General features: G+C 34.2%; 1 protein-coding gene across 7 annotated transcripts in view; it reads left to right on the forward strand.

Moving 5' to 3' along the window:
• LOC129755003 (ABC transporter G family member 20) overlaps positions 1 to 24,429 on the forward strand; it is a 185,659-nt gene that overhangs the window by 8,647 nt on the left and 152,583 nt on the right. For all 7 annotated transcript variants that reach the window (XM_055751295.1, XM_055751292.1, XM_055751293.1 and 4 more), the window contains exon 2: positions 77 to 414. The gene's annotated coding sequence lies outside the window, so the exon portion shown is untranslated. The remainder of the gene's footprint in view (positions 1 to 76; positions 415 to 24,429) is intronic.

Genomic DNA, 24,429 nt, shown 5'->3' on the forward strand with positions numbered 1-24,429 from the left:
TTTTTGTTCAATGTAATACGATATTAGAATTTAATGACACGGTTACACCTCGGCTAATTTGCACATTACCACCCAGGAATTGACTCTATATAAAACACGCAAAGGAAAATCAGGTGCAATTTTGAAGCCCCATAACCAACCAAGAAACTCCTAGTGATTTCGAAGGGGAAAGTGCCCAATTATAAAATCGAAAAAATAAAACCGGTAGTGAGTGAGTGAGTGAACGACGAATATAGAAACGAAAACAAACGCCCCAAGCTCGGTGAATCGGGTGCATCATCGTCTTCATCACGCATCAGCTGAAATAAGCAACAAACAGCAACAGAAGCACAGAAACAGCAACAAAACAAACAGCTGAGGAGAGAGAAAATTCACGCGGATTCAACGGAGTTCGTAGTAAAAATAAACGTAAAGGTAGGTTCGTCGCTTGCTAAATTACCTGTTGAAGTCTTCCGTAGTTTGCGAATTTTTAGCTACTCCAGAGTCGCGTGTCTGTTAATGTTAAATCTAAAGTATTGCATTGGGGGTGGGTTTGATTTCCCCAACAATTTCCAGCTACAGTTTTGCGGTGAATGATTGATTTAAGCCGGTTTGTTTGTCTAGTCGAGCTCTAGTGTGATAAGTGGTTCGTCTCATTAAAATTGTTTAGTGAATTAATTTAGCCAGCTTCAAGGGGTTTGCCATTTTAATCGAGATTGCAGTAGCGATGAAAGTGTAGATAGCAAGAATATGTAACTAAATGAAACTGGGGAATTGCATGTCCCATGAACCGAGCCATCGGAATATTCTGCAATAAGGGCAAAAAAAAATCACAGATAGCAACTGTTACAAATTTTAAATATTTAAGTCAAACGAGTCTCCTCCACTTGTCTCACAAATTGATACTTTTGGCATTGGAAAATATTTCTGGGAAACCAACAATCTCATTTATCAAATTACAACAAATTACATTAACGCAACAGAAATCAATCAAAAAACCTCTCAAACAGCTCTCCAAGAGTTCGTTCCTTCAACTTTTGGCCCTGATAAAATGGATACCTTGAAGGTTGTGGTCATGTTTCTCGATTTCCGGAGTCAATGCGATCTCTTCCAAGGAAACAACAATTCAACATAACCGTATAGTGTCCGTAACAAGTTTATCGAATGTTGTAAATCTCTTGGAGCTTTACTGAATTCTCTTGCAGCACCAAACCTGTTACTCAAGAAAACTTCGCAAGAAACGTTCGCCCACATTCCCAGAGGGTGTCACCAAAGTCTCGTGATCTACACTGGCAGCCAAAAAGTCAGCTGAACGAGAGCTGTTGAACTAGATTTTGAAGCTGTTCAGTCAAGTTTTGTTTTGATCACGTTTCTTGAGGACGACGCTCGAATAATCAAGGGGAAGCAAATTTGTCGATCAAAATTGAAACGGATCAAATAGGCAAAAGATTCTACGACAGTTTCTAGCCGCCAGAAACATGGCGATCATAAATGGACGCGCGATGCGCGTGATTCGAATCAACATTGAACCGGTCTCAATTTGTTCTAGCTTCCAGACTAGTTGTGTGATTCGAAAACAATGGCTGAAAACATGGCTGAAAACACTATCAAATGGTTAAATTTGAAGAAAAAAGAACATGGGAACAGTGAGAATTGCATGGATGTAAAATTTCATATGTTTATGAGGCCGATATTGGGAAATATTTGTAATTTTTGCATGTATATATGCAGCAACATTGTCCATCTTTTGAGTAGGGGAGAATGGGGATACTTGATCCCCTTTTCTAATTTATTTTTTCATATCTTTCTGGTATAAAAATGGCAACTTTTGCCTTTTCTGACAGCATGTAATTTCAAGTTTCTATGCGATATTTTTTAGTTAAGGGAGACTTGATAGTTTATTGACGGAGACTGGATCCTTCATTCCAGAAGCTCTAATCCTTGGGAAAAAAAACAAAAAAAAATTTCAAAATAGAAATTGAATTGTCTATTTTGGTCATATTTTTTCTCATTTGACAAATTATAAATATCAGAAGAAGAAAATTCCAAAACTATGTCTCAATCCTAGGGTCATTGCATACTTTAAGGCGCTATTTTCTAAATTTAAGAGAAAATAAATTTTCTTAGCCCTTTCTGCCAGACAATTCTTGGATAGATATCAGTTATTGGATAAATATTAGTAATCTTGTAATCAGCAATGATCTCGATCTATTTAGGAGAAAAAAAATACTTTTTTGAACTCTAGGGGTCAAGTGAAACCATATAAACATTTTAGAAAACTTTGACTGAAAAATGTTGAGAGTTTTCCATTGATTATTATTTTTTTTTTTGAAAATATGATATTGTGAAGTTTATATTACACTTTAACGATTTATATGTTTATTGGAAAACAATATTCTTGATAAAATTTTTCCAGCTTGAAACATTTTAAAGTGATAAAAAAGATCTTCAAGTAGCATTTTGTGAAATTTTTTAAACAAAGCTCAATGACTCAAAAAATTATTTTGTTGAAATTTTAAGAGCTTAAAGCATCATTGTATTGCTCCATTTGGCGCATTTTTCTATAATATTTGGTCCTTGTAAGTCATTCCAGTTTCGAGATATAGCTAAGAAATCAAGTATCATCAGGGATCAAGTATCGTCATTCTCCCCTATAATTGTATTTGAAAGAAAACGATGAAAAATTCAATTGGGTCCAAACACAAATTTGGTGTTAATGATGTTTTAAGCCTTTTGTGCTAAATAGCATCATAACAATAATTTTGAAGATGTTCAGATACATAAAAGCAACAGTGATCGAAATTACCCCGAAACATGAAATCTGGTTTTGTAACAAACATTTAGTTATAACCACTAATGTCGTTTGAATGTTCTGTTTTTTTTTTTGCTTTATACTTTTTATAACTGTGGTATTTTAAAACTTTTGAATGTTACAAAAAGTAACCCTTTCGAAAATATTCAGAGATCAATGTTCCTCCAGTTTACGATATGTAAGAAAAAAACTGAATTGCATGCCCTGTAAAAAATTTTTTTTTTCTAAGATAAACATATTTCATTTCGTAAAAACTCATATGTGAGCTGCTCATAATTTGCCAAACAGCTTCAGTTTCATCTTTCTCCATGTTCGGTATTATATTATTTCGATTTTTCGCGTATATCTTCATAAAATTTTGAATCTTCTTGATTTGCTCACATAAATCTTTCGTGTGAATGTTGACTTAAAATGATTTTTAAGAGTTATCCATGAAATTATAAAAAAATACAAATACAATTTAAAATATGTATTTGCAAAATTCATCCCAAAAAACAAAAATTTATTTTACATCAATAATTCAAGATTTTTACGTTAAATAACATCATATTTTGAGCGTGTCAAAATAAACATGATTTTTTTTTTCTAATTTTCAAAATTAAATGTTAATGCCACTGATGTGCCTCTATTTAAAAATATGTTTATGTGTTAATGTTTAATCTTTTCCGTTGAATTTTCATAAGAAATAATTTGATTTTTTCTATATAAATCCAAAACAATAAAATTCAATGTCTGAGTTTTTCCTGGTTTTGGAGGGAAATACCCAGATTTGATCGACCCGAATTTGTAAACACATGAAGGACCTCGAAAAAATTCATGGCAAGAAACATCAAAACCTGGCAATTTCAATCTCCGAAACCACTAGGTCAAATTAAAAAAAAAAAAATTTTTTGAGTTACCAAAAGTTTTGGTTTCAATTTTGTCGCACCTAGCATGTTTTTTCTAGAGTTAAACTGAATAAAGTTCTAATCTCATTTGGTTTATATTTTTTTTATTTGGAAGACTTATAACTGTACAAACTTACTATCGCATATACAGTTGCGTTCAAAAAAGAATGAAATCGCTTGAAGCTGCGCACCCACTTCCAACTTTGACAAGCTGCCATTTCTCTCTCGGTTGATATTTTTTCATGAAAATTTCACACAATCTAGTTCAACTATCCAACTAACATTGCACAAAATTTGAAGTCTTTACATTGACGGAAAACAAAGATACAGCTATTCCCGTAAAAAAGGGAAATTTGGAGTTGCTTCACTAAATTTGCTGTATCTTTGACAATTTTCATTGAAAAATCTTGAAATTTGGTCAAAAGATGTGAAAATGTTTGATCTAATACCAGGCCAAGTTTCGTCATAATCGATGAACGTGATCAAAAATGGTGCCGGGTTGAAAATGAGGTTTATTATCGCCCAGCAGACGATTTCATTCTTTTTTGGACGGATGTTTATATGGAAATCATCGTAATCCATGTATTCTTGGTATTTTCTTTCACAAAACCAAAATTTATCACAAAGAATGTTATAAATTGCTAAAAGCTTCATTCGTTCTTTGTTTCAAAAGAGAAAATGTTTCAACAGAGTTCAAAATATGAAGAACAGTGCTTCAGAAGTGACCTGCTAATTATACCGATAAACAAATTTGATCTACAAATTAAGCGAATATTCTATTCGCTCGTGTGTTTCAATACCAGTTCTGTTGGAACAATTTCTGTTTCTAAACAAAGGAAGAATAAAGTTCCTATCAATTTACAACGTTCTTTGTGATAAATTTTGGTTTTGTGAAAGAAAATACCAAGAATACATGGATTACGATGATTTCCATATAAACATCCGTCCAAAAAAGAATGAAATCGTCTGCTGGGCGATAATGAACCTCATTTTCAACCCGGCACCATTTTTGATCACGTTCATCGATTATGACGAAACTTGGCCTGGTATTAGATCAAACATTTTCACATCTTTTGACCAAATTTCAAGATTTTTCAATGAAACTTGTCAAAGATACTGCAAATTTGGTGAAACAACTCCAAATTTTCCTTTTTTACGGGAATAGCTGTATCTTTGTTTTCCGTCAATGTAAAGACTTTAAATTTTGTGCAATGTTAGTTGGATAGTTGAACTAGATTGTGTGAAATTTTCATGAAAAAATATCAACCGAGAGAGAAATGGCAGCTTGTCAAAGTTGGAAGTGGGTGCGCAGCTTCAAGCGATTTCATTCTTTTTTGAACGCAACTGTATATTATTGAAGACATTTTTTAATCTGTGTTTATCTACAAAAAGTAAGTGGTAATTGAAAGTTTTCACTACAACTTTATATAAATTTTAAACATGTTTGTGTGGAATCTCAGCTTTCCACATACTTTTATTAGATCCCTGACATTTTCCTTTTGTGAGGCTCCAATATGTTGAAGGCTGATTTTGACTAGACTCTTTAATGTGTAATTTTCTTTCTATCAGTAGTCGTATATGAAATTCAAGTGTAAAATTGAAAGCGAAAAAATGCAACATGGTACACTAGACCGCTGCAAGCTTTGTATGGAAATTTCAAATTCTTAAATTTTTACACCACACCTAAGTTTTTTTTTATTGTTTTTGCTGTCAGAAACAGCAATAAAATTTTGGAAGCGATCCATTCAGTCCTGAATTAGCGCAACGAGTTTTAATCTTCTATGGAAATTTATAAGTGAAAACAAAATTTTAATTCAAAAATCGCCAGAAATGTACTGAAAGTCCCAAAAAAATCAACTTTGGATATAAAAATATTTCTTGATTTTTGCAGTACAATTCATGTGAACAAAGCACAAATAAAACTTGTACCCTAAAAAATTTATTCAATGTTACACAAACTAAATTTTTCAAAATAATTTTTGTAAAATGTTGCGTTTTTGCAAGCTGTGTAACCGTAGGATGTAAATAAAAAATCTTAAAAAACTGCTTTGCATGATGAGCTCTCGCGAACGAAGTCTGCCATTTTTAAATACTTTTCAATGGGTTCAGATTTTTTATTTTGAAATGGTTGTTACTTTTTTCAAGAAATTCTTAGCTGTTTGTCATGTTACCAAAAAATGAAGAATAAGAATAGTCAAAATCAAAAAATTAAAACCGACTTAATTTCGAGCTCATTTGAATTTTCTGGATGATTAAATGTGCAAAAATTTCTTCTTCCATACAATTTTCCCAACAAAATTTAAACGCGTTGCGCGAACTCAGGAATCAACCAAATCATCTCAAATTTTAAACTGATGCTTGGTGACCCAAAAGGCATCGAAAAAACATATGGAAGCAAAAAGTCATTTTTTGCTTTGGGCTAATGGAACACGTTTTGCATAATAAAAACCTTTTATTTTCTTGCACTGTAATGTGTGATACATCATCAATAAATCAATATTGAAATCTTTCTTTATAAATCCAAACAGCAATAAATGTTTAATTCATAGTCTAAGAAAACACAAGCATATGGTGAAAGATTTTGCATGCGCTACAAATTCTGATCTTTTCTGAAATTTTACTTTTGATATTTCATGGAATGCTGGAATTGAAAAAAAAATCAAAAAAAGTATTTTTTTTGCTGATAGTCTCAGTATCATCAGTACCTAAGTATCTTTTTTATTCGCTTAGAAAGAACAACACAATTCCAATGCCGGAAATTGTATATGTACAGAATCCTGTTATTAGCCATTTTCTTAACTTTTTTGAAATATCTACCATGTTTAGCTCATGCCTTCCAAAAAGTAAAAAAGACGTAAGGCCTTTAGGTTTTAAAACGCCTTACGCTGTAAAGTTTTAAATGCAATAAATTTTCCCATTTTAGTGGTCAGTTTTCTAGAAGGCACTTTCAAAGCGTGTAATTTTCATTTGCAGTTCGTTTTTTTTATGTTTGTGTTTGTTTCGGTATAACTTTATTTGAGGCTGTTATAACAATCCAACAATTTTAAGAGAAGATTTAAAGTTCAAATGAAAATAACAACAACATTCTTAAACAAAAATTCAAAAAAAACATGGTTATTTAGGGAAAACTGATTATGAATATAAATTTCCATTATAGTGTACAATAAAGTTTCAATCCTTGTGCTGGCAGTGACAGACTTGGATTACATGTTCAAAATATACCTTTTCCTAAAAGCTATTGATCTTCGTGTATAATTCTTTTTGTTTTCATATTTCTCTATATATTTTCATTTCTACTCTTGTAAAAAGTGTTGAACAAGATTTAAGCAAACAATTGCAAACGAACGAAACGTGTTTGGCTCTTTAATGCCTAAAGTATGAGCCGTTTCAAAAAAAAATGTAACAAAATAAGGTTTCAATCATAAACTCAAATGTTGCTGTTGGACTGAAATCCACTTTTTACCATGTTTTTCATGTTTATTATTAAAATCAAAGGAAAATCATAAATTTTAAATCGAAATATCATACCAATAGTTTGTTTAAAAAAAATGCTTGTACATGATATTGAAATAAACATCAAAAACTTAAATTTCCACTTTTGAATTTCATAATCAGATTTCAAAATCAGAATTGTGGTTCTGAATCGAAATTATGATTCTCTTGAACGAATTTTTCTTTTAAGCCCACAATTTATCATCATTCAGGGATTGTTTATGAAACTTAAAAAGTGGATTACAATATGAAATTTAAAAAATCAGAACGGAAATATAAAATCTGTTTTAATTTAATTCCGTTTCTAGTCTTTCACATCACATATTCAAATTATGGATGACCGTGAAAAAATACAAGGAGATGCTGCAAAATTCAAATTGAAAATGAATATGCTACGATGTAAGAGTTTTAATTTAAAATACTCTCCTTCAGATTTGAAAATTCAAGGTAGAGTATTAAAACACAAGATATTCCAGCACGAAAAAAGGATAACAGTTCTATATTTTCTATTTCAATATGAAGGAACTAGTACTTTACCGATTTCAATTGGATTTCAGCTTCAGAATTAAAAATATACATTCATAATAATAACAGATAGTATCAAAATTCTCATTTTTCTGAGGTACGAATAATTTGAGAATTAATTTAGATTAGTTTGAAAGCGCTTAATCTAAATTTATAATTCGTTGAGCTCTTGTTTCCAGTAGAACTAAAAAAACAGGCAAAACTTATTTTACATTTTTTTGGAAAAATGAAGAATTGACAATAATAATACGACATTTCTGAATCATGATTCAGTAAAATATTTCGAAATAATAATAAAGTATCATAGTTTTACCATAATTTCTAAGTTCATAACGAATCAAAAATTAAACTATCTCAAATTTTTGCTCATCAAACGTTTAGTTGTATAATGAGAACTATCAAAAATTTGTTGTGAGCCTTGCGCTGATCTGAAGAAGCACAGAAAATATAGAGAACTTAAAAATTATTTTCTCCATTCATTTCTATCATGAAAATCAAGATTCCTCAGAGAGTTTAAATAATTTTTAAACTCCAAGATACACAAATTACGAAATTCATCTTTTTCTTTCAACATTTTCACGCATAGATTCACAAATTAAAGTCATATAATAGGATGTACAAATAAGAAAATTAATACAATTAGTTTAATATACTTACTATTCATCTCGAATGTATTTATTTTTCAAAATAACTTTGATTTGTTTCAATGAAATTCAAGGGTAACAGGGGGATCAGAGTGCAGCAATTATTGTAGACTTATGAGTTACAGCTGACCCCACCCCCCCACTTCTCTTTCTCAAAATAAACGTTTGGAAATTCATCCCCCGCCTACCCCAAGAACCAACTCTAGGATCGCACCTGCATCTCAGACAGCATAACATCAATTTAAAATTTCTTGTTTTCATATTGAAGGTGAATAAATTTGCTATCGATAATATGAACATCGTTTTTGCCTATGATCGACAGTATTATTGATATTATTGAATTTATGAAAAAAAAAAAAAACGATTACAAATTTTTTTACTCATCGACATTTAAAACTCGAAGGTTACATTTTTTCAACGTCATTTCAATACAAGAGAAAAAAAATGAATATAATTTCTAAAGACAACTTTGAGAATTGTTGGTGAGAACAGGTTCCACTGAGAACTGCTCAGTGTTCAAAACTAACTTACTTTTTATTCTCGGATTCCATCGCGAAAGTATGAAAAACACAAAAAAATCTTCAAACAAATAATAAATAATCACCTTTTTATTGAGAATATCCGAGCAGATGAGGAACTGTATTTAAAAAACAAATTCGTTTTTTAGTTAATTCACAAACAAAAGAATCGATTGCGTTTCAGAGAGTTTATGTTATAGTAATGAATACCTAGCACATAACTATTCTTGATCTGATAGAAACATTTCAAAGAACTCAGAAACCAGTTAGCTGCAAAGTTCTTCAACAAACAAAAACAGCGTACAAATATCAATGACAATTTGTTTCTCGGGCTCGTTCTTGCTCATAAGCTATGCATCATCAAAGATCAATATTTGCTCTAGAACACACCCGTCTCTGCGTTTGGCATTCACATGTTTGACTTCTCTGTGTAATCAACGATCGAGTAAAGCAAATTATCGGCAAAGTCGTAAGCAGAGATTTTTGTTTTTATTCAAAATTTTCGCGCTTTAACAATCTCTGTTCAACTTTTTCAAGGGGGCAACAACAATGAACGCAACCATATTCATTAACATTTATCATGACCAAAAAACTTTCAGGGATCAAACCGTTCCCTGCCAAATCGATTCGGGTGCTCCCGCAACGTGACTTCAAGCACCTCATCTTTCATCTTCTTCGAAGATCCACGCAAATTCGAATAGGTACCTCCTCATTGACTTGCCCGTGTACTTTTGCCGTTTTCGTTGCTTTGCAAATGTTCGTTCATGTGTACCTATTTGCGCGAGTGTAGCTAATTGTGATGAGTTGAACCGATGATTGCCTTCCCCATCAAAGTCATTCTCTTCGACTTTTCATTCCACCGGCAAGTTTCGGGTTAACCGACGACGATTCCCGCTCGGTTTAGGATTGATTGACGTCAGAACCAAACGCCGAAACCGTTAATGGCGAATGGGGAAGAAGGGGAAACGTGTGCGGTCATCATTATTGGCAAATATGATTCGGCGCAAATTTTCCAAATCTCACCCCGTCAGTCTTTGTTGCAAGCAGTGGTTTTTGCTACTCTGACGGCGACGGCTAATCAGCAGCAGCAGCAAGCAATAGAGAAGCAGATTTCACGTCATGAGATTTCCGCATTAGAGGAGAACGTTCGTCACCGAAGATCAAACATCAAACAGTCGTCTCGAAAGTTACAGCGAACAATCCGGTGCCATTTCCCATGCTTATCAATCACTGGATGAGGTTGGTTTTGACTGTTTGATTGGGTGTTAACTCAAATGTTTGGTTTCCCCAAAAGTTTCTAATTCGTTGAAACAGTGGTTACCCTTCAAATAAAGCACAGTTTTATTCAACTGATTTTGCTTAAACTTTTGGAATAAACTGTAGGTAATTTAAATGAACATTTGGAGTCTGTTGGCGTACAGGCATTTTGAACCTACTTCATAATTGCTGCACAAACACCTGGTCTTGAATGCCAAAATTTTTCAATCGTTTGAAAAGATAAAAACATGAAAAAGAAAATTGTCGAATAATTAGTTTTTTTAATGAGAGTTACTTATTCAAAGCAGCAAACCTGTATATAGAAAAATTAAGTTTTGTTTTTTTATTGATGGATATATAGGTTAAGCCTGTCATCCCGGCAACTTAAAAATTATTTACATATAGAAGAGAAGGAAAGGAGAAGGAGAGGAAGAAGAATAAGCATACTAGATTCTTCAACTATATCTTGAAAATGGAATGTCTTACATAGATCAAATATTTAAAAAAAAATTTGCCAAATGTAACTTATCAAAATTTTTTTTTAATTTGATTTTTTGGGTTATCGGTTTTTGGGCTTTCTTTCAAAATTAAACAAATAAAATGAAATTCTTAATGCCATATTTTCAAAGCAATAGTGAAGAAAAAGTTTTCCAAAATTTATGTTATGGGTTCTCTTGAACCCTTGAGTCCAGAAAGACATATTTTTCTTCAAATGGATGTTGGTCATTGCTATGCACGAAATTATTAACGGGTGTTAAATAAAAAATGAGAATGTTTTCAATACCTTTCAGTAACTCAAATAAAGAGCGTAAAATTTTCTTTCTCCAAGAAAATTGCTCTTTGGGCTGCCTAGAAACAGTAGGCGTGTATGGTTTTGCTAGTTTGAATTTGGCAAAGCAAAGATGGCGTCGAAAAAGCACGTGCTCCGCGAACGCATTGTACGGTTCTACGAAACGCATTTCCAGCAAGGAAAAAAGTTCACGGTGGCACATTTTAAGGAAGAAAATGTACCTGTCAGTACGGTATATCGTATCCTGGCTTCCCTGAACGTAGAGCGGAAGGTCGGAAGTGGTCGTCCGGTGACGATAATGACGAAGCAGAGTAACCCATCGTTAAGGGGGGGGGGGGGGGGGGGGGGGGGGGGGTAGGGTCTAACACTTTCAAATAATCGATTTTTTATTTTTTTATTTTCTTATTGTAAAACATTTCAAGAATGTTGTGTCAAATTTTCAAGTCAATTGAAGCAAAACTGTAGAAATTATAGGCCTTTATCTCCTCCTATCTTATACTGCAAGAAAGCAAGAGCAGAAACTTCAAACGCGTTTTTCTCGAAAGCACATTTTTAAAGTCCGTGGACATCGTCATTTGAAAACTACTTATCCGATTCTTTTCAAATTTGGAACATATTTTCTACATATAAAATACCAGACCCCAACGTTTTTCTTTTTCGATTTTTTTACTTTGGGGAGATTTTACAGGTGAAAAATGGCGGATTTTTAAGTGAAAAATCGTAGTTTTTACTTCATACAGCCACAAAAATTTCACAAAAATATTTTTAAGTTAAATAAAAACGTTGGGGTCCTGAAAAACATCTATTAAAAATATTTTGCTCTGATTTTTTGACTTCAGATGATTCTGTGCTGAGATACAGTGGCCACCGCAAATCCTGTTTTCTAAAAGGCATCCTCGAAAGTGCTCCGTCACCGGCTCATTTTTCAATTTTTTTCTACAAAAAAAAATAACTAAATGTTCTTTTAACAATGCTTTGTATAATGCAAAAAAATTGAATACATTTGTTTGAACGATAGCTCTAGAAAAAAAAACGTGAAAATTGTGTTTTTTTATACCCGTTAGACCCTCCCCCCCCCCCCCCCTCCTTAAAGAAGCTGTTTGACAACAAGGACGCAACCAGCCTGCGTGACGCCGGTCGGAAATATGGCTGCTTCCACGAATTGATCCATCGTACCCTCAAGATGAAAATACCGCGGGATGTCATTCGTTCTGGATGACGAAAGCTATTTTCCGCAGTCCATGCCGAAAGATCGTAACCCAACAAACTTGCCCCAGTGCCGCCCAATCAAGGATTTCTTTGGCTCACTCAGTGCCCTAGTGTATAAAAACAATTGGAGGGCCAAGGACACGAAGCAACTGACAACAAGAATCCGGAATTGTATCCGGAAAATGGACGTAAGTGCCGTACAACGTTCTTGTGAGAGCATCGCGACAAAGTTGCGTCGAACATCAGACCACGGCCCTTACTCAAACATTCACTGACATTTTTTTGAAGAAAATACATTATGTTATTAATAAAAAAAACTAAAATCGATGAAAAAAATTACAATTTTTTTATATGTGATTGAAAAAATTCTCATTTTTTATTTCACACCCGTTAATATTTTTTCAATGACTAATATTTATCTAACCTTTTCCGGAATAAAAGATCTAGAAAAAGCGATTTTATCTGAAAATTCGAAAATGGCGCCGTTAAGTATGAAACATTCAAAATTCTTTTTGCCTGACACTATTAAATTGTGAAATGAAAATTAATATGGGCAAAAAATCATTGAAAATTTTTTCTTTAGATTTTGCATGATTTTTGCCAAAACTTAAAGCACCCTGAATAAAGGATCAAGACTCCTTTAACATTCAAAACATCACAATTTGTTTTGTCCCGCAAACACGCTTCAAGTCCATCATCATGTATTGATCTAACTTTTTTGGCTGTCTGTCTGTCTGTTACTTATAGACTCAGAAACTACTGGACATCAAAGGGAAATTTGGTATAAGGCCGTTTTCGAGACAAAGGATGGTTTTTCTAAAGTTTCAGAGCCTTCCGACTTCAGAGGAGGTCGGGGGGCTTTCTTTCCTGTTGGGGAGAAAGTCCACTGCGACCATTAAGTTGATCTTTTTTTTTTTGAGCAGGGAAAAGCCCTATTGTGGTTTAACCCGCGTTATTATTTTTACTTTGCTATGCTTTTTGACACTACGAGCACACACATAACTAGGTAGGACCTCCAAGTGCAATCTAAGTTCCCCTGTAAAGATCCACCCACATGCATGTGCTGCATCATTCAAAGGTATACACGGCTAGCATTTCACTAATGCTAAAACCGCCAACTTTCATCATACTATGTGTGTCAGGTTATGTCATGACCGGCATTCGATCTCATGATCGTTGGCTTAGAAGACAAGTATGCTATCCTCTAGGCCACGATCTGCTGGCTGGGGGACTCCCATACAAATGTAACTTTATCTGATTAACTCATTGATTTCCATCAAATTTTCTGCACATACATATTTTTACATTTATTAATGGTTCATTGTGATGGTTGACAGGTTTTCATATATTTACATAGATTGGTAATTTATGAAAAAATCCCATAGTTGGAAAAGGAGGGGGGTCCCTTACAAATTTATTGTAAAATGTTACCGAATTCGAACGATTTTCATACGGTTTAAATTATGTTTATGATGTTATGAAATTGTTTAAAGCAGGGATGAATAACCAGCGGCCCTCAAGACATGTTTTAGTGGCCCGCGTAGCTTTCCTAAAATCGAGTTCATTTCAATTTTTCTAGGGTAGATTGCTAATCATCATAAAGTGCTAATCCATTCCAAATTTCAAAAACTTGTGTTTACTTGTGTGCAGTTGCATTTGCTCCAAAATCATTCAGATTTCTAACTTTTAACATTAAGTTTTTTAAAAGTCATTATTTAACTTCCACTTTAAAATTTTAATCCATAAAAGCGAATCAGAAAATCTAAAAAAAATCGGAAGGCTACAGATAATCACACGTATTTCGAGGTCCATTACTGAGACGATCATTATTTTTCGTTTCAAGCAAAGATAGCAGCAGAATATTTTTTTAAAAATACTTTCATAAAATTTGGAAAAAGTTAGTTCCGGAAGAAAAAAAACCATTAACAAGTGGAATGTTTTTATTCTTGAATATTGACGGTAATGAGGAAAGTTGAATTTAAAAAGACTGGATGATCGGTTTTAGATTTCTTATCGCCACGACTCAGCAACAAAGTCTTCAACAAGAATTCTGAATTATCGACAAAAAGTACATCTGATTTTTTTTATTCAATCCGAAAAGTCTGTGACGATTAAATGTAAAATCATCCTTAACATCGTTAATTTGAGTCATATTACTTGAAAATAAGCAATCCACATTACCAAAGTCCAAAATTTTTCATGATACAGCTTTAAAAGGCTATCACAGTCAGTGGTTTCTAAATTAAATAATTATCAATAATGAATCAAAATTGTAAATTTTAACTTTGACAAAGTTTACATAAAAGACTTGAAAACTATGAATTTGTATACGTTTGTATACAAAATCGGGTTTTTGAGGACAATATTTAAATTGTGAAAAAACTTTTTCAATACGCGCACAGAAAAATGGATTTGAAGTCTACAAATTTTAATTTAATTGAACGTCGACGTGTCGACGAAGACAGAGATATTCTTAAGATATGTTTTACCCTCTTTAAATTCGCTGTGATTCAGCTCCATAAGACCTTAAAATTTAATCGATGATGAATAATAACAACAGTTCAAACAAAAAGGGGTTTTCCTTGAAAACGATTTTAAATTTTTACGAACCAAAGAAACAACTTTAATTATTTTATTTTTTAATAAAATAAAAGGGAAGCAAATTATGTTTCTGTTTGTATAAATATTCTCAAAATGTTCAAATCAATGAAGAAAAAAATCAGATTATTAAAAATGAACAAAATTTAATGAAATCCCTATTCGATTTCAACCTTATATTTAAAAAACGTTTCCCACAAACAATTCTCAAAGTAGGTTCTTATAAAAAAAATCGGCAAAGATCGGCAAAAGGATAAAAATCCATGGACCTGATGCGCAGAATAAATTTGATGGAACCGGGTGTTTATGTGCTGTTGATGGTGACCATGATGTAACAAGATAAGTCAGCAAATAAATAAAATGTTTTAAAATCAGATATCTTGAAATATTCTCATCAATCATGACATTTTCTATTTCCATAAGAACCTCTTAGATGGTTTATTGATTTGGGAAACAAGTTTTTCTGATGTTCAATGAAATATTGTATTGAAAGACTCTTCAAACTTTTTAATGAGAGCTTTTGAATAAAATAATTTTGACTAAATGGAACAATTACTGTTTGAAAGACTTCTTCCACATTCAGTTTTATTTTCTCTTATATGCAATCAACATTAAGTATTAAATCATTCGGAATATCTCTGAGTGACAAAGAAGGGTATATGGGTACGAAAAAATTCTTTTGTGGATTTGAGATCCCTCCCTCATTCTAGAGAGATTCAGGAAAACAAGAGGTGGGCACCCATTCTGTTTTATGCATAACAAAGAAACAAACTTGAGAAATAATCGAGTAGGGCTAAGTGGGGTAATTATGAACAAGGGGTAATTCCGAACAAACGCCGTAAGCGCCGTTAGGGTCGTAGTAGGATCTCAAAACTGATCAAATATGATTGTCTGTCATTCTATTGATAAGTTACAGTAATAACTTGCAAACCTAACTATGTAAATTTTGTAGTTACAATTATTTGCAAAATTCATGTCTCTGAGAAACGAAAATCGTTTTGAGACGTGTCTTATCAATTGACTCCCTCGTCAATGTGAATGGAAATAAAATGTTCTTTTTTGTAGAGAAATGAATCCAACTTAGATGAAATTTCAGGGACTAGATAAGAGAAAATCGATGTTGAAAAACATGCGAAAAAAATTCGCCTTGTCTCCCGGTGAGACTTGAACCCACATCTTGCGCCTCTCCGGGGCCCATGTATTAACATTCTACTACAGGAGACCAACCTGGCGTATGAATATTATACTGGTTGAGTGTCGATGTCTATCGGAATGAAGGGAATAGTTCTCCCATGTGATCAAAATCATTTTTATTGGTCTATTTCTATTCCCATCATTTCATCTTACGGTAGTTGGAATCAAGTTTGGACATTTTTAAGCACGGCAAGATTTGCATTGCCTTCTCATTCTATTTTAAAAATAGAAATAAGGCGGTGCCAAACACCGAAATTGGCTGGATATCCAAATACGGCAAACGCATCATTTATCATCATAACTGACAACCCGTGCAGGATATGAGAAGGCAATGCAAATCTTGCCGTGCTTAAAAATGTCCAAACTTGATTCCAACTACCGTAAGATGAAATGATGGGAATAGAAATAGACCAAGAAAAATGATTATGATCACATGGGAGAACTATTCCCTTCATTCCGATAGACATCGACACTCAACCAGTATAATATTCATACGCCAGGTTGGTCTCCTGTAGTAGAATGTTAATACATGGGCCCCGGAGAAGCACAAGATGTGGGTTCAAGTCCTACCGAGAGACAAGGCGAATTTTTTTCTCATGTTTTTCAACATCGATTTTCTCTTATCTAGTCCCTGAAATTTCATCTAAGTTGTATTCATTTCTCTACAAAAAAAGTTTCGCTGACTGAATGTTTGAGTCAAGACCCATCTCTGGGTCGCAATTTAAAAATATAAAATGTTCTTTTTAAAAGTTTTAAGTTTAGTTATTGATGCTTGATGTTGTGTGATAAGATTTTCTGTTGAAAAAAAATTCCACCCACGAAAAAAGAAGTGTTCATATTTACCCCATATTTTTCAAGATACGGGGTAATTATGAACACGTTTTTTCTGAGCATTGGTTGATGGTTAAAATTCACTTTTTTCCGCCAAAATCACGATAGCTATTCTAATCTTGAAAATAAGCCTAAAACATTAATTTATAAGTTTTTTAGAATTGTGGGTCTGTGATTATATGAAAAGATGCCTCTTATCTGTGTAAAACTGAAAATAGCCCATAACTTTTCAACAGCAAATTTTAAAAATCAACAAATTTCACTACAATGCATTGTTTAAAGGTGGTTTCAATCTTGGAATATAGCCAATATCAAAAGTCATCACGAAATAAAAATCGTAACAGTGTTCAAAATTACCCCTTAGACAAGGGGGTAATTATGAACAAATGGAGTAATTATGAACAAATGTTTTACGCCCACATGTTGCAACATAAAAATTAGAAAAAAAGATTCAAAATGGAGTAGGGAACCAGTCATTCATTTTTGGTTACTTTCCAGAATTTTAAAATTAAAAATATACTTGTTTGAGCGGGTAGTATAAAAAACTGAGTAATTTTGATCATAATTACCCCACCTAGCCCTAAATGAACCAAAATTAGAATGAGATGATACTTTTTTGGATACGAGAAATGATTCTATGATTGTTTGTGACCCTTTTCCCCCATTTTTCCGTAGCGGAAATAAAAAGAAGGAAGGGACTCTCATTCAATTTTCAACATAGCTTGAAAGCTGATCAAGCAAATGGATCCAAATTTGGCATAAGAGGGTATTTGAGACAATTTTGGATTACGAAAAATATTTTTATAATGATTTACATTACATATTTGAAAGAAGTTTGGCTTAGAAAGGTTATTGAGTACAAAAAAAGTTTCTAGGACTGTTTGAGACCCCTTTTAACTTATAGCGGGAAAACAAGAAAGGAGAAGAAAGGAAAAAAATGTATTCAAAATGCTTTTTTAAACGTTTTTATCAACTATTTCAAGTTTCAACCAGTTACGAATTATACTTTTAGTGTCTGAACACGAAACAATGATGTATGTAACTTACATTTTTAAGCTGTTTCCTCTGGTTAATCAAGCGTCCGTATTGAGGTGGACATTATGCCCTTATCTTCTCTATTACCGGTAATAAATTAGATTGATATGATTATATTGCTTAATAGGTATGATTGAACAGTTAAGTCAATTGAAGCCTACAAATTAGTACCAATACATTTTTTTCATTGGGAGAGAATCAATAAAATTATACTAACCGTAGAAGCTTCTTGTTCTTGCTGTTCTGCAATAATAAACAAGTCTAATTATTGGAGAAAATTGTTGCAACTGACAATTAAAGGTTGTCTCGTTTGATAACAGTTCAATGCACAACACAACGATTAAGTAAACTTGTTTATCAGGTAGCACAATATCTTGCCGATGTGATTGATGAATGAAATATTTAAATTAAAATATCTAGTTTAACGGATTTTTTTAATTATATAGGCAAAAGGAAGCTGCTAATTAGATAAACGGTCTAAATGAATAATTCTTTGGAATAAGGTTTACTGAACAGATTATATATCTTTTGAGACAGTTTTCACTTTTTTAAAAAGTTATTGTTACTTATTTATCTTCTTGTTAAAAACTCATAGCAATCAAGAAAAAAATCTCAATTCTCATCTTCTACACCCGACAGCAGAAGGAAGGAGAAGTTGGGCAAATTAAATTTGCCATAACATGATTCGTCATTGCAGAGCATCTCTTTCTTGCTTCCCCTCCCTCAGGAAGGCATCAAATGCGTGTAAAGTCAGAATGAAACATTCCAATTCAGGAGAAGGGGGCAGTTTGCAGTTAGCTGCTTTCAATCGATTAGAAGAAACAAATTTCCGAGCTTTAATCACTCACACGCAGTTCGCAAAGGAAAAGTGCTCTGTCATCTTTGCGCGAATGAAGTCGAACAAATCCGCGACCCGGTCGATGTGGCAGGCTCTCTGATCCGGGTAGGTTGAGTCGTTAAGGTTGAGTCGTTAGTTGTTGGGTTTTTTGGAAATTTATAAGGTTTGATAGTCTAAGTTAGTTTGAGGATCTGCTACCTTACGCCTGATGATCGGAACACACGCGCCACAGAAATCGTCTAATCCTCGCCAGCTTGGGGTAATGACTCGTCAGATCCAGTCATAATGTCAATCTGCGGCCAAAATCACACGATTCAATACCGGAGGAAGCTCTTTGGGCGGAGAAAGATGACCTATGCTCTTTATCTCCGGCGCGGCGCTTGAAAACGTTAAATTGATCTGTAGGGGAAAGGTTTCCTAAATGGGCCTATCGGGTTAAATGACCCTACGGCTGTTTGATGAAATGGCTGACTAGACAGCTTATCTGACCAATGCATTTCGAGGGTGATACGTTTAGAACATAAGGCAAGAAAGAATTTTATGGATTTACAAACTCAAAAAAAATTAAAAAAGTCTTTCAAGGTTTTGATACATTTTGATGTAATATTTCGACTTTTTAAAATTATACGTAAAGAAGCTTAAAACAAAAACTAGGATGGTTTTTGTTTCTTACTCAAATGAATTTAAGAAATTAAACATATTTCAGCTTTTGTTGAGGTTTAATAATGATTATATAGTGGAATAATAGAGTGTTTTTGTATGTCCCTATCATGTTTGTAAAATGCCTCCATCCTAAAATAATTGGTTAAATAGAATAAATAAATGATTTTTATCATTGAACCTTCAAATCTAAGCTCTGAATAACATCTTAAGAGAGAATTGAAGATCTAAAAACAGATTTGATAAAATTTTCTCATGGATGAAACAGCCTCCATAGTATGGCAACCCTACCTTTTGTTTTATTCCATAAAACTATAATGTACAAAGATTTTTATAATAGTTCAGGTGTATCGTACGGAAATTATTACTTTCTAGCAGTTTCAATGAAATTATATGGAAATTTTGCCCAAAAAACAGGAATTTTGTTCGAAACATAAATAGGCGCATTTAGCCTGCAAGGTTTGAGATTCGGCATTTTAGACAACACTTATGATAAAATCGATTTCTTTGAAACAGAAGTAAATTTTAAAATGAAAATTACTCCAATGTATAGAAAACAGATGCCTGCACACGTGTATATAGTTTTTGTACACATATTCGATGTGATATTTGATTAAATCAGTGTTCTGCTTAATAGGCGCATATAGCCCGCTCCTCCCCTAATCAGTTTCGACGATTTTTCGTGAGCAATCCGCTAATGAACCAATTTTTCAGCAATTGAAACAAATGTTAACAGCTTGTTTATGTTTGCTTGCAGGTGTGTAAGCAGCAAAAACCTAAGTTGCACATAAACAGAAGACTGAGTCGATTTTGGGTCATCTTTGAATTTCTCAAACCCTGGGGCTTCGTTTTAGTTAATGTTTTTTGCAAAATTTTTAAAGTTGGATTTTTAGTGAAAACATTAAATTTTCCCATACAAACTTAAAAGTTCAAATTCACTCATGTAAACGTTACTTAAAAATTCCGCAAAAAATCATGGATGAGTTTTAAACCACAACGAAGTTTTTAAGATCCCAGGGTTTGAGAAATTCAAAGATGACCCAAAATCGACTCAGTCTTCTGACTGAGTCTTAAGACCCCAGGATTCAAGAAATTCAATCGACTCAGTCTAATGAACAGTACTAGGTACGAATCTCGTGTGTTGAAGCCATTATTTACCGGGTACTGTACCGGGCTCGCAGCTCGAGAGAATCGCACCGGAAGATTAAAGATATGCCGGGCCAATTTTACTAATGATTTTCCCTGCAGAGGCAATATTATCGAACGGAGGGAGGGAGTCCAGAACCTGGAGAGGGACTTAGTGTCTCCATTCGAGATTGTTTTTGTTATTTTCTAACCCCTCTATGAGCTTGTCGAACCAGGGAGCAGAAACAACGTGCGTTCTAGTATGAACTCTGGTCGTTCCGTTCCGTTGTCGTTCCTCGGTCGTTGGGTTGAAATTGCTAATTAGCACGTAAGCTGCATCTAGGTACTGGCCAGCTAGTAGGTTGTTAGTTTTGATGAACCGATTGGATTCTCTAAATTGGTGGCTCGGAAAGCTCGTTTTCGAAAGTGCTAGTTTTGATTGTGACCGAAGTGTTCCTATGACGTGTGTCTGTGCTGGGCGCCAATTCCGGAATGGGCTGTTTGCGCCAAAGGTATTAATTGAATGACGATTTCCGGCTCTGTGAGCAGAGCAGCAATTACTGTAGCTGTGCAATTTATTTATGGGGACTGTGTTCAATCAAAACAGTTTTCCGATTCACCGCAAAGATATTCAAACTAGTTTTATTAGTGAAAATGCTTATACCTGAATAAACAAGGAACTACGTCGTCAGAAGAAGCACGTGGTATTTGCACTGCTTCAAAAACATCAACATTATGTTGCTACCTCATCCAATGTCTAGACCGGCCACCCCTTTCTCTAACGGATTGCTGAACTAGTTTGTATATTTTTTGCCATTGGCAGAGAAATTCGATGGAATTTTAATGCATGCATCTTCCTCCGAAAAACTGACCACTGACTGTGCCATCGGGTTTTCGAAACAGGTTTCTATGATGAGCATTTGCTCACTCGTCGAAATTCTAATTAAGAACCACCTGGACCAGAAATCAGTTCACGGTACCATAACCGCCATCAAACGAATGTGAATTGATTCATCGGAAAGCTATCTTTTTCACTGGTTTGGAAATCCAGTTTTCACACACGTGTGTTCTAATATCCTTTCAAGTGAAAATAAAAATGTTTGTTTATCTACTCGAAAAACGGTTTAACAAGCTTCGGATGATGGAAGAACTCCGTTATTAAAAATATTTTCACTGAGAAATGAATCCAACTGTGTAAGTTGAAATTACAGGGACTAGACAAGAAGAAAATTGATGTTGAAAAACATGCGGAAAAATTCGCCTTGTCTACCGATAGGACTTGAACCCACATTCTACTACAGGAGACAACCTGGCGTATGAAAGTTATACTGGTCGAGTGTCGATGTCTACCGGAATGAAGGGAATTGTTCTCCCATATGATCATCAACAATTTCGTGGTCTATTTCTATTCCCATCATTTCATCTTACGGTAGTTGGACTCAAATTTGGACATTTTTAGCACGGCAATGTGGGCACCTACCGGGAGAAAAAGGAAATTTTTTTCGCATGTTTTTCAACATCAAGTTTTATCTTGTCTAGTCCCTGAAATTTCAAAATACACAGTTGGATTCATTTCTCTACAAAAAAGATTTGCTGACTGAACGTTTGAATCAAGACCCATCTCTGGGTCGCAATTTAAAATAAATACTTTCACTTTTCACTTGTTTCTTGATGTATCTACTTGTCAGAAAAAATGATAAGCAAAACGAATTAAGGATCGCAAAGAAATCTAAACTAGAAAGTTTAGCGTTTTATGTTATCACAGGAAGAAAATTAGAAAATTGATAAACCTGTGATGTTTGGAATTTAATATTTAATTTTGAAGACTATAGTTTAACTGATGAACTTGAAGTTTTTGAGTTTTATTGCCAGGCTTCTTTCTCTGAAAGTAAAAAAAATACAAGATATCTAGTTTCTTTAAAAAATTTAAGCAACTTTAAATATCGTCAACTGGGGCATCATGCAACACTTTTCAACTTCAATGGCTTCTAAAACCTGAACGTCCTCAGATAATCATACTGTTTTTACAACAAAAGTTTTAAGGCTGATGAGACATCAAATTGACGTAGTCAAAAAAATTATTGGTTTCACCAGTTAGTTATAATTTTACAAAAACTTGCGCTTTGCACATTATTATGAAGATGGGGTTAGTTGCAGAAAACTTTGTTTTAAAGGAAAAATCAAATCAAAACGTTTATTGCAAGTTAAATATATAATTATTGATACATTTGTGATTTCATAACGTTCGGAGCACAAACTGCAGCAAATTTTGGTTTCGTTCGAATTAAATTAAACATTTTTCTGTCAAAAATGTTTTTAAAGCAAAAGGATAAGAGTGCTGCATACATTAAGGGGTAAAAATACTACAAAAAAAAACTACTGGCTGAAATTATAAAAATAATGTTTGATGGATGAAATTTTGAAATCATCAAACGCGTGATACAAAATAATCCTATTTAAGCCAACAGGAACAAGATTTGAAAGGTGAATCTTTAATTTGCATTTTGGTTCATTTTAGTTCTGACTGGTGACTGAATTACAAAATTATTCAGCTAAAACAATTTATTTTTAAGTTTTGAATAACCGAAAAAAATTTATTAACATGATTCGGGAAACCCCTGTTAATCAATTTTAAGTGCTTGAATTTTTTTCACTTAGTGCCTGCTAAGCTAGTGTTAGAAACTATTTGTTGCACATACAGTGTCGGACAATAGAATAGGATCACAGCTCAATCCAAAACAGAAAGTGACAAAACTTTGAGAAAAAAATTTCCATTTAAGTGCATCAAACCATTTACAAATAGTAAATTCCATTCTTCGAAGAAATTAAAATCATCCGTAGTTAAAACAATTGTTCTTTATTTAAAAATGCGTTTAAAGCATACTTACTGACTAAAATAACGCGACATAAAATAGGAGCGCTTTAGAATTCATGGTAAAAAAAATTTCAAAAAAAGGAAATTCATACCGTGATCGATTTGCAGGGTTAGTACTTGGTGGTATAACCCTTATTACGCATCACTTCTCACACCCGGTTCGGCATCGACTCCACCAGCTTTTGGCACGTTCTCACCGGAATAGCGTACCACAGCGCCTGGATTCTCTCCCACAGCTGCTGCTTGTTTTATGATTTTTAAGTGTACACCTTACGTTTAACTATTTCCCATAGGTTCTCTATGGGATTGAGATCAGGGGACTGTGCTGGCCACTCCATAACGTCTACCTTATTATCCTGGAACCACTTTTTAACCGTTTTAGCGTTATGTTTGGGGTCGTTGTCCTGCTGGAACTGCCACTTTAGGGGCATCTCCCACTCGGCGTGTGGCAGCATTACTTCCCGAAGTATCTGGGCGTAGAGATGCTGGTCCATAATCCGGTCGATCCAGTACAAGGGAGCCACCCCCTACCAAGAAAAGCACCCCCACACCATGATGCTACATCCTCCATGTTTGAATGTTTTATTTGTATACTAAGGCATATACGCACAGCCGAGTGGGCGATGGACCCAACTCTTTCCGTCCGAGCCGATGAGGTTCTCTTTGGTCTCATCCGACCACAGCACATTTCTCCATAGTTTCTCCTTTTCCGGACCAACCCAATCGAAGTGGTCCTTCGCAGACTTCAGCCGCGCCTTCAAGTGCTTCGGCGTCAGCATCGGAACCTTCCGGGGACTTTTTCCTCCTAGTCTCTTCTCCGCCAACCGTCGCTGAACCGTCCGGGAACTCACAGATAAGTTCAGCTCGTCTCTGATCTGCTTGGACGCTTTGAAAGGGTCCTTTTGCGAGGCCCGCTTGATTGCCGAATCGTCCTTCGACATCGTTTTGCGGGGCGGCCGGTTAGTTCCCTTTTGCCGGTGCTGTGAAGCGCGTTGAGAACGAAAGTTTTCGACCTTCCTAAGTAGTCGGCAATCTCGCGTTGGCTTTTGCCGGAACAGCCGAACCGATGAGCTGGTCTTATTTTATGACGCGACTTTTTTCACCCTCTGACAGTTTTCTGGTCGAATAGAACAAACGGGTTGCTTTGATTGCAACAAACG

The sequence above is a fragment of the Uranotaenia lowii genome, chromosome 3 (genome assembly GCF_029784155.1).
Source record: "Uranotaenia lowii strain MFRU-FL chromosome 3, ASM2978415v1, whole genome shotgun sequence".
In the NCBI taxonomy this organism is placed as follows: domain Eukaryota; kingdom Metazoa; phylum Arthropoda; class Insecta; order Diptera; family Culicidae; genus Uranotaenia; species Uranotaenia lowii.